This window comes from Mus pahari, chromosome 10 (genome assembly GCF_900095145.1).
Source record: "Mus pahari chromosome 10, PAHARI_EIJ_v1.1, whole genome shotgun sequence".
NCBI classification, from domain to species: Eukaryota; Metazoa; Chordata; class Mammalia; order Rodentia; family Muridae; genus Mus; species Mus pahari.
This window is the reverse complement of record NC_034599.1, coordinates 36246235-36257363: the sequence shown is the minus strand read 5'-3', so window position 1 is coordinate 36257363 and position 11129 is coordinate 36246235. Positions and strand designations below refer to the sequence as shown.

Here is an 11129-nt window from a genome sequence, read left to right as displayed (position 1 = left end):
GGGCAATTTGCTGTAGTCGGGGGGGGGGGTGGAGGTGGGGGAAGGGGGCGTGTTTCAAAGGATTTTATATTACAAGTGGAGCATCTCTGACTCAAGAACCCAAACTCTGAAATGCTCTAAAATGTACAAACTCAAACACAAACACGATGTTGCAAGCGGCAGGTCTCATATCTGGCCTCAGGACACAGAGGCACCCAAAATATGTGACACGGCCTGCAGGTTATGCCTGTGAGGTGTGGGGCATAAGTGAGTTTTGTGTGCTTAGACCTGGGTCCCTTCCCCCAAAGAAAGTTTATTTGATGTACATGCAGTTATCCCCCAAAGAGGATGAGGTGTGAGGTCCTCCCATCCCAAGCATTTTGGATAAGGGATACAATGAGATACTGCTTGTGGGAAAATCCTCCAGAAGGAGAAGCTCAGAAGTGCATAGCGGGAACAGTAGCACAGTTTCACTGTCCCATAAAACTGAAGAAGAGCGAGAGCAGCGGATGAAGCGAGGCTTTCAGAGTCTCACAGGTCGCCTGTGACAGAAGCAAACAAAGCCTTGCTAAAAAAAAAAAAAACCATTAGATTACACCCCTAAAGCCAGCCCCCAAGGTCTGGTCCCTTATCTGGACCCTTCTTCCTCCTGCGGCTGACTCCCGAGGTTCAGCTATCACAGTATTGAAGTCCACGGGATTAGCCGTTACACGCGGTTTCTCTCCTTTTCCTCTCCCAGCCTCCCTTCCATTTAATGTTCTGCTTTGAGACAAGATCTCACTCTGTAGCCAAGGCTAGCCCCACAGTGCCTCCTGCACCCAGCCTTCCCTGGCTTCGTTCTGCTTTGCTTCCCTGCTGTTGCCGGGCATTTGTTTGTTTCTCACCCTACAGAAGACAATTGTCATCTGCTCTTAGGCCTTCTGGGAATGACAACCCCTGAGGTGGAGGGTGGGAGAGGGTGGAGAAATACCACCTCCAGTGGAGATCTGTGTCACTTGAAGGGACTCTGGCTTGCTGGAGCAAGGTGAACGTGGTTCTGGCAGCCCTTGCCCTCCCCCACCGCCTTACCCATTCCCTCTGCCTCGATAAACACCCTTAGATAACATTCCTATAGCTACCAAGGTCTGTTCCCTTATTTGGCCACTTCTGCTTCTTGAGGCTGACTACCAAGGTTCAGCTATCAAAGTATTGAATTCCACCAATCCAAAGCTCCCTTTGACTCACCTAACTAACATGCCCGATTCAAATTAAACAGGTCATCTTAACAGGGGGGTTCTCCTTTGTACAGTTATAAGCCACCATTTTTCTATGGGACATTTTTCCATCTCCTCTCTATCCGGAAGCAGTCCTTTGTCCTCTGGGACAAACACCCCTCCTCCCTCTCTCTTGTTTCCTTCCTCTTCTGTCTTCTCTTCTATCTCCTCTCTTGGTCTCTTATTCCCTGTCCACTGTCCCTCTGGGACTAATATATCTCCTTTGTGCTGAGAACTTGGTATTGGCCGTCCTAAGCGAATACTTTTCCTAACATTACCCATCCATCCATGAAAGTTGGAACAAGGTATTTTCTTCTGGGGCTGAAAATGGGTTTTTTGAATCGAATGGTTCAAGTCCTGGCTCTGTTGCTTTCTGAGGGTCTGGTTTTATTGTGTGTCAAATCTTTTCCTAGGGAGACACATCTACTCACTCCAGATAGGGAACCCATGACAGACTAAAGTACGAATGCCACCAAAGTCCTACGTGGTGAACCAGGGGGCTACTTACAGGAAATATGGGTGAGGGGTTATTTACAGGAGCAGTAATGACTCAAAGACAGCTACTTCACCAAATCCCACCTCAACATGGGTGACAGTTCACTAAAAGCTGGCACCCTGGAGCCCACTGCACAGCTCATCAGCTTGGAGAGTGTCTTTTCCAGATGCCTCAGGTGGTCTAACACTCTTCTAGACAGTTCTGCTGGCTTCTGCTTCATCCAGGCAGTTGGTCTGGTCTCAGAGACTTATGTGCAACTTTTTGGTCTTGAGAGTTGTCCTCAGAGTTTATACTGACCTTTCGTATGCTGGCAGGGAGGGGCCTGGTGAATCTGTCATCTCAGGGACTTGCTGAAGCTAATTCGAGTTCACCTTCCTGCTTAAGGCACTTCCCTGAAGGGCGGGATGTTTCCATCTCAAAAATGGAATACGTTGTCAACAAGTTAATTCTGTAGATGGGGTGAACCAAATGGAGGCAATGGCTATATGTAAGGAAACCCATAAAGAGCTGTGTGGGTAAAGAAAGCCGCGGGCATACACCATGCTACGTGTGATTTATCTGATTTATCTTCCGTTGTTGGGCCCTGGTTCTGGGCTCTGCTGAGGTGCACGTGGACCTTTTGTTTCAGAGGACACGGTGAGGACAGCTGGGGCCACGGAGAGCTTCCTCCGAAACGAACGCTTCCTTCTGGAGGCGTCCATTTTCACCTCATCTGTTTTGGGAATGGGGATATGAGTCATAAGAAGTTAGCAAGTGGCTTTTGTGAAGCGCGGCACATACGGTGAAGGGTGTGTGGAGCTGCTTCTGTTAGCTGCTGTCAAAAGTGACTACGCATTGAACAACTTTGAACACCCAGGTTTACTCAGTAGTTTGGGGGCCTGGCGTCGAGGAGTTGCTTTCTTGTTCTGTTGACTTTTTTTTTTTTTCTTTTCTGTCATTTGTTTTTCAACGGGGTCTGGCTATGTCGTTGGGCTAGCCTGGAACTCTCTCTATGATGAATCTAGCCTCACACTTAAGAGCAACTTTGCCTCTGCCTCCTGAATGTTGGAATTCCAGGCATGAACCGCCACACACGCCTGGCTCCAAGGCGTCCCTTACAGGCTTACATCGAAGTGCAGACGAACTGGGGTTCTGTCTGGAGGCTCTGGGAGAGACTCTGGGCTCGCCTTTCCTAGCCCTGGGAGTCTATGGCTAGTGGCACTGCCCTCAAAACACGTTGGTTTGGTGTCTGTGGCATCCTTATTTCTCTTCTCCTGCCCCTGGCTCCCCCACCTCACTCTGTCCCTTCTAAGTACCCTTGTGGTTGTACCTCCCCAGTTTAAGAAACTTACTTCAGCCACCTCTGTAAAGTGTCTGTTGTGGCATCCCAGGTTCTAGCATTAGGGCACGAGCAGCTTCCGGATGCTCTTAGTCTGTCAGCTGCGGCCTGAGGTCCACATTTCTCCCTAGTCTGTGACACTTGTCACATTTTCCTCTCCTGTCACTAACCATCACTTGCTATCTTCTTTCTTTTCTTTCTTTTTTTTTTTTTTTCCACTTCTGTTTTTCCGAGACAGGGTTTCTCTGTGAAGCCCTGGCCGTCCTGGAACTCACTCTGTAGACCAGGCTGGCCTCGAACTCAAGAGATCTGCTTGCCTCTGCCTCCCGAGTGCTGAGATTAAAGGTGTGTGTCACCACTGCCTGGCATATTACTCTTTATTTCCCAGCCTTGATATTTGCAGTCAGCCTTTGCTGGGTGTCAGCTGTGTGCTAGACCATCTTTTAAACTCTTCTCAGCAAATTATTTTGTTCCTCATAAACAAGCTTGTGAGATGGGAACAGTTACCACCATGTTACAGGTGAGAGAACACAGCCTATAAGAGGTGGAAGCGGGACACAAGGGCTGGCCACTCACGGAGGCAGCTTCTTGTTTGCTTGTGCTGTAGTTCTGGTAGGGAGACCCTCACACGTGCTAGGGAAACACTTCAGCATTGAGCTGTGCCCAGCCCCCTTCCTTTTTTTTTTTTTTTATTTTATAAGTTTCTTAAAGTTTTGAGAGGGTGGTTTCTTTTATTTGTTGGAACTATAGTTACATTATATCCTCTTCCCTTCTGTACTGTGAACTTGAAACAGTCATCAGAGAGGAAGGAGTCTCCGTTGATGAAATGCCTGCATGAGATCCAGCTGCAAGGTGTTTTCTCAATGAGTGATCAGATGGGAGGGACCAGCCCACTGTGGGTGATACCATTGATGGGCTTGAGGTCCTGGGCTCTATACGAAAGCAGGGTGAGCAAGTCAGTAAGTAGCACCCCTCCATGGCCTCTGCATCAGCTCCTGCCTCTAGGTTCCTGCACTGTTTGAGTTCCTGTCCTGTGATGTGGAAATGTAAACCGAATAAACCCTTCCCCCCACCCGCGCCCCAACTTGCTTTTTGATCATGGTGTGTTATTGCAACAATAGAAACCCCAAGACATCTTTCCACCTTCAAAATCTTCCCATGTGTTACATACATATATTTATGTACATATACATATGTGTATATACATGCATGTTCCTAAATACAGAAATACAACATGCTCAGTATGTCACTTATTTGTATATTTACAAAAATATATATATATAATATATAAATATTTTTATTTATAAATATATATATAATATATATATTTATATATAAATATATATTTTTATATATTTATATATAAAAATATTTGTATATTTTTATGTACAACAAGCTAGCATGATCTCCTTCACTGCATAGATGGTCTTGAATAATCTGTTTGAGAACACCATTCAGTCCTGCTGAATGAAGCCTACACTCTTTTGTCCCAGGGAAACACTGCTGACTTGGCTTTAGTCTCTATCTTCAGCTTGTCCTTGGCTGGTACAGACATAGCAAATATGCACCCAGCCTGATTTTTTTGTAGGTGTATCCAAGGGAGCTACTGTTGGCTATGTCTCCCTCAGAAGTCCAAGGAGGGGAACGGGTGAATGGGAAGTCTTTTTTGTTTTTAAAGATTTATGTATTTATTTTCTATGAGTACACTGTAACTGTTTTCAGACACACCAGAAGAGGGCATCAGATCCCCTTACAGATGGTTGTGAGCCACCATGTGGGTGCTGGGAATGATCCCAGGACCTCTGGAAGAGCAGTCAGTGCTCTTAACTGCTGAGTCATCTGTCCAGCCCTTTTGTTTTGAGACAGGGTTTCTCTGTGTAGCCCTGGCTACAGACCAGGTTGGCTCAAACTCAAGAGATCTGCCTGCCTCTGCCTACCCAGTGGGATTAAAAGGTATGAGCCACCACCACCTGACTTCAATGGGAATTCTAAACCAGCACCCAGAGTGCTGGCCTCTGGCTGGTGTTCTGTGAGGTTTGCTGAGTAACTGAAGGCAGGAAACTCAAGTTCCAAATAAACGAGGTGATACCTCTAGATTACATAGGCCTGAGGTCACAAGGGCAGCCTGGTTTACCCCTTGGTTTATTTCTGGGCTCCACCCTAAAAAGCCTTGTGGTTGGCTTTCTAGTAGTGTCAATTGGGTTGACAATGATGTTAACCCCCTTTTGGAAGTGTGTATGTGTGTGTTGTGGGTGGGGTGGGGTGGGGACAGGCACTGGGTAGTTCTTGGAGTCACAGATCATCCAGCTCCTGCCAACTATGCAGTTTCCACCTGCTGCTGACACTGAGCCATGGTGGTAGAAACAGGAAGTACATTCTTGTTCCTGTAGCTTCATTGAGTGACTCCCTGGGCAAAACACACTGTGGTTTGTTGGGTACTGAGTTTGTGATCAGACTGATGCAGGTTCAAATCCAGACTCTGCATGGCCAAGTTAACAAAAATCTCTGTGGGCTGCAGTGTGGTCCTCTCTTAAGTGCAAGGTAATGGCATCATCTATCTCAGAGCATTGCTCCAGTGATGGAAGAAGATAGAGCAATGCAGGGGGATCAGTATGAAGTCTGCTGGCAAGTGCTCACTGAGTGACAGTCAGGGCGGGAACCACAGCACTGAGAGAAGTGCAGAAGGGGATTCTAGGTGCAGAAGGGATTTTTCCATTTGTTTGGGGGTTGTTGTTTGAGACTGAGTCTCCTGTAACCTGGGCTGGCCTCCCACTCACCCTACAGCTGATGAAGGCTTTGAACTTCCCTCCTCCAAGACAAGTGTGCACGAAGATGCACGGCACATTTTGGTTTCCTTTTGCTGCCTACTCTGTCCTGAAGTGCAAGATTTCCTGGCCTCAGCTTCTGCATTGTTGAAGCGATAGGCTAGAGCTGCCACACCCGGCCAAGTAAAGATTACTAGCCACTCATGTCCTCTGCTGGGCTTCCCATGTGCACAGAGCTGTTCTCTCCCTTCTCAAGAATGATCTATGGCCAGGAGTGGCCTATATAGGTACTCACTAGCCTATATATATATATATATATATATATATATATATATATCAGCACTTTGGAGACCCTGAGGATCAGAAGTTCAAATTCAGCCTAGAACACACGAGACCACATCTAAGAACAAAACAACAACAACAACTAAATAAGTAAAAGAAAAACCTGTAAAGTTGAATCTTCTGGCACAGACCTGTATCCCAGCACAGAGGATACTGACTACAGCAGGAGGATGGTGAGTTCAAGGCTAGCCTGTGCTGCAAGGCTAGCCTGTCTCAAGAAAACAAAGCAAGCAAACAAACAAAAGCCAAGGGCTAGGAGTGTAGCTTAGTGGGGGAGCACTTGCCTAGCATGCACAAGGTCCTGGGTTTGAGCTCCCATTTAGCAGAAACAAGGAGAGAACAAGAACAAAACCAGAATCCATGTCACATTGGCTGGGTTGAGCACAGGACCCCTGTGGAAGCCAGCTTGTAGGTAGGACCTGAAAATCAGCTGGGACGTAAACATGAGCCTCCAGAGATCTCAGGTCTCAGGCCTGAAGTGTCCTTCATACCTCAGGAAGTTTTTATCCCAGTGGAAGACCACAAATGTACCCACAGAAGGATGAAAAAAAAAAAAAAAAAGCTGTGCCCCCTTGCCTTTCAGGCACTGCAAAGCTCTCAACTTCACTTCACCTATCAGTCATGACAGGAGGCGCTAAGTGCAGGACCCAGGGCAGTGACCCTGGCAGGACTTGGGTCTGGACAAGTGTGAAGCGTGCCAGTGCTTTGATCCCCAGGAGACCTGGAGTTACAGAGAACTTTGAACTGTGACAGGCAGCTGGCCTCGAGGATGCTGAGGCTGAATCTTAGGGCATGGAGTTGTAATGTTTTTTTTTTGTTGTTGTTGTTGCTGTTGTCTGGTTTTTTAATGCCTACCCTTTCCATCTTCTGTAGCCTAGGGAACTGCTCCTTGTATTTTCTGAGTTGTCTGCAAATAGTAACGTGGGGTTATAGCTGTTTAGTTTGGAGAATGCTTGGCAAGATAAGGAAAAAAGTCAAGACAGAAAGAGTCGGGTCAGTTCAACAAAGAATCACTAAGCCTGACAGGTACCCGAGATGTTGCTGCGTTGGCAGTATTAATACAGAGAGGAGTAGGTCCCAGCCCCTGACTACAAGAAGCAGATGACTTTGCTATGTGATACGATCAAGGGAGGGAAGGGTATCTCTAATCTGTGGGCTGCCATGTGATCACAGGAAGCTTATCAGAGGGCTTTCACGGGGAGGTTATCATTGTGAGGGGCAGAATCAGGTCTTAGTTCACAAGGACAAACAACCTTGAAAAACCAGTGGCACGAAGATACATTCTACTTCTTGAGGCTTCGTGCTCATGCTCTGGCTTCTATTGAACATGAGTGACTTTCTGACTGATATCCTGGGAAACCTCAAGAATTCTACTTTGGACTTAGAAACAAGCCACAGGGAACAGGCTGGCCTACCCTGGGCTGTAAGGCCTATAGAGATGAAGGTCTCCTTTAGCTTCTTCCTCATGCACCCTTCCCAGGGCTGGTTAGGAAGACGGTCTCTGCACAAGGCTGAAGCATGCACAATGATGCACAATGATGCACAATGATGCACAATGATGCACAATGATGCACAATGATGGGAGGCTAGCCAGGGCCTCAGCAGGGGGCTTCTCAGGCATCTGTATGCAGAGCAGTCTCCCATGGCTGAAGTAGTCCTGCTGTGACTGGGGACTCGGAGATAGAGAGTTGGGCATGGATGCTTCTCAGGCAGGAGTGAAAAGTATGGCTCAGGGTGACTGAGCCAGGGTATTGGTTTAGCTCTGATAAAGAAGAAAATGAACTGTCAAGCTGATAAGATTGGGAATTCGAACCCCCCCCCCCAAGGCTCCTAAGGATGGCTTGGAAGTCCTGATGGAACTGGGGTGTGCGTGAGATTTTCAACAGTAAGAGGAACAGCTGTAGATCGGCCTTGAACTCATTTTGAGAGAAAATTCTAGAAAGGATGAAGTTGTCACTGCAATTTCTGAGGATGGGGTGAACAAGTATTACAGCACTTATTTTTAGTAACAGGTCCAAGACCATTTCCCCTTTTGGTCCTCTTCGCTCTGGGTTTGTTTTTTTATAGAGGCTGTTTCTTCCTCAGACAAGAAAGATCAGGATAAAGGCACAGAAGTCTCCACAGGGGTTCTGTGGTCATCTCAGCTTTTCCCTGGACCTCTGCCACAGCACAGAACATCATTTTACCTTGTTTGTTTGTTTGCTTGTTTCTGAGACAGGGTCTCACATAGCCCAAGCTAGTCTCACACACATATTGGAGCCAAGGATGACTTTGAACTTCTGGTCGACCTCCCACCACCTTCCAAAATGCTAGGAGTGTAAAAATGTGACACCACACTTGGTTTATGTGGTGTTGGGGATGGAACCTAGTGCTTTGTGCACACTAGGCAGGACCCCAAGCAGCCGAGCCTGGTGCACCCTCTCAGAGCTCCTTGTCAGATGTCCAAAATGCTTTCTTCCTTCTTTATGTTAATTTCATGCTATAGCTTTTCATGGTGGTTGTTCATTTATTTTTAACACACATTTATTGCGTGTGCATAGTACTAGGATCTAAAAGAAACAAAGACAAATAAAAAGTGGCCTCTACCTTCTTAGTACTCCCAGTTAGGTGGGGACAAGAAAAAAAAAATCAAATATAGAAGAGGGAGGAAAGATTAGATGGCTTAGAAACAGAGATGTGAGTGGAGCTGTGGAGTCATTCAGGTGCTAGGAAGGTGATGGTGGTGGGGTCTTTGTTTCTTCCCAAAGAGCTAAAAACAAATTTGTATTGTTTTCTGGGAGGGCACACACACACACACACACATACACACACACACACACACAGAGAGAGAGAGAGAGAGAGAGACAGACAGACAGACAGACAGACAGACAGACAGACAGACAGAGACAGAGAGACAGAAACAGACAGAGACAGATAGACAGACAGACAGACAGAGAGACAGAGGCAGAGATACAGAAACCGAGACAGATAGAGACAGACAAATAGCGAAAGAGAGCTAGCGAAAGCTCAGGATCTTATGCATGCTAAGCAAGAGCTTTACTGCTGAGTTCCACCCTCAGTGTCACCAGCATTATGTGCCATTCCCCAGCGTCAGCACCCTTTGAGCCCAGCCCTAACTTACTGCAAAAGTCCATCAGTGTTCATGACCCGTTTACAAATGAGGAAGTCAAATTCAAAGGGGTTGTCAGACATGCCTTGTGGATTTAGGGACATCCCTGGCCTTTAACCTGAGTTTCCTTTGCTCTGAACTTTGCTTTACACTTCTGGTTGCATGGCTTTGGTTTTTGGCTTGACTGGTTTATTTTTGTTCCTGGATCACAGCTTTAAACTCACACAACGAGCTCCCACACGCTCACTGGCAAACAAACCTTCCTGGCAACACAGCCAGCTGCTGTTTCCCGTGTTTAGAGACCACATTGCAAGGAAGTGTTTTAAGGGCTGTTTTGAGTGTTGTGTCTACTCCTCCATGCAGACATGTGGATGCCACTTCTGAGAGAGAAGAAGGTGACATGGACGCTCAGTGTTCTGTGGCAGCTCTCCGGGGCTGGAAGATTTGTGTATGAGGATGAGCTCAGAGCCTTTGTTCTGTGTGGCATGAAACCATGGGGTTTATGAAGCCAGTAGATTCTAAGGTCAGAGTTCCTGAGCTTCTCTGACCCTGGGTATGACAGTTTGTGTCTGCATTGCCCATCTGCGTGACAAGTTCTCTAAAGCTGCAGATAGTATCTTTGGCAAGTCCAGTGTAGCACAGATCCATTAGCTCCTCTCAGAGATAAATAGGGTGTTTTCTGCCCCAATAGATCCCAGATACAGGGTAGGTACAAAACCAGGGGGTTGCATGTTGAAAGGGGGCACCTTCTCTACTTTTCATTTTGGAGCAACATAGAATCCAGAACTTACTAAATAAAGACAGATGATAGCTTATGTGTGTTGTGGGCCTACTACGTGCTACTTTATGTCTTTGTCAATCCCAAACCAAGTAGTAGCAAGCATTCTCATTCTGCAAATGAGAAAGCCATATGCAAAGATCTCCAACTAGGAAGCGATTACGTGAATGCACCTTTTTGGGGGAGGGGATGTTGGTGTTTCAAGACAGGGATTCTCTATGGAGCCCTGGATGTCCTGGAACTCTACAGATCAGGCTGGCCTCAAACTCAGAAATCCACCAGCGTGTGTCTCTCCCACCACCACTGCCAGACCATGGCTATACTCGTAACCCACCAGGGTTTAGAGCCCCTTGTTATTTGTAACTGTTTGCTGTTCCACATTCTGCTTCACCCTGCCTAGAAAGCCCATTGAAGCTTTGCACACCAACATTTCTTGCTATTGAGTAGTCTTCCCGTTCTTCCCCCGGGCTCCCTCCTGTGTTTCTGGGATGACTGTCAATCAGGAGTTAATCACAGCCTGGCTACCATTTTGCTTTGCAGCTCCTTTGAATCCACCTTTCACAGGTACAGTACAGCTTAGCTGCCCTGGACTTCTCAAGGACCCGTCCCTTTAGCACCTCGGGGCCCTGCTGCTCAAATGTATCCATAAAGCAATGACTGTCTTCATTCTGGATGCCTTTTTCTGTTTTTAGTGAGACCTCCTGTTCATTGGCTTTGCTTATTAAGCTGTGTAACAAACGGACCCTGAATGTCAAGCTTGTGATCTTTCTGCCTCGGGTTCTGCATTGCCAGGATTGTTGACATGTGATATCACACCCTGGTTGGGTAGGTGTGGTCGTACCTACCTTTCAAATAGTCTGTTCCTTTGAGAAAACTGTACCATTCGTTTCACACTTCTCCACCCACCTCTCCCCGCCCCCCTTCCTAGGTAGAAGGTGTTTGTACTTCTGTGTCTGTGTGTGTGTCTGCACATGTACGCATGCACACACATACATGCACATGAGTCCACTTCCTCAGCTCATAGTATGCAAACCATACCACACCACTTTTCAGACACTCACAGGTGCCTTATGTCAGTTTCCAAGACTG

The 11129-nt window shown here is 46.9% G+C and overlaps 1 protein-coding gene across 2 annotated transcripts in view; it reads left to right on the top strand.

Annotated features, from left to right (window-relative positions):
- The window catches only part of Ubash3b (ubiquitin associated and SH3 domain containing B), a 148724-nt gene that overhangs the window by 11452 nt on the left and 126143 nt on the right, over positions 1 to 11129 (top strand). The gene's annotated exons all lie outside the window — the stretch shown is intronic.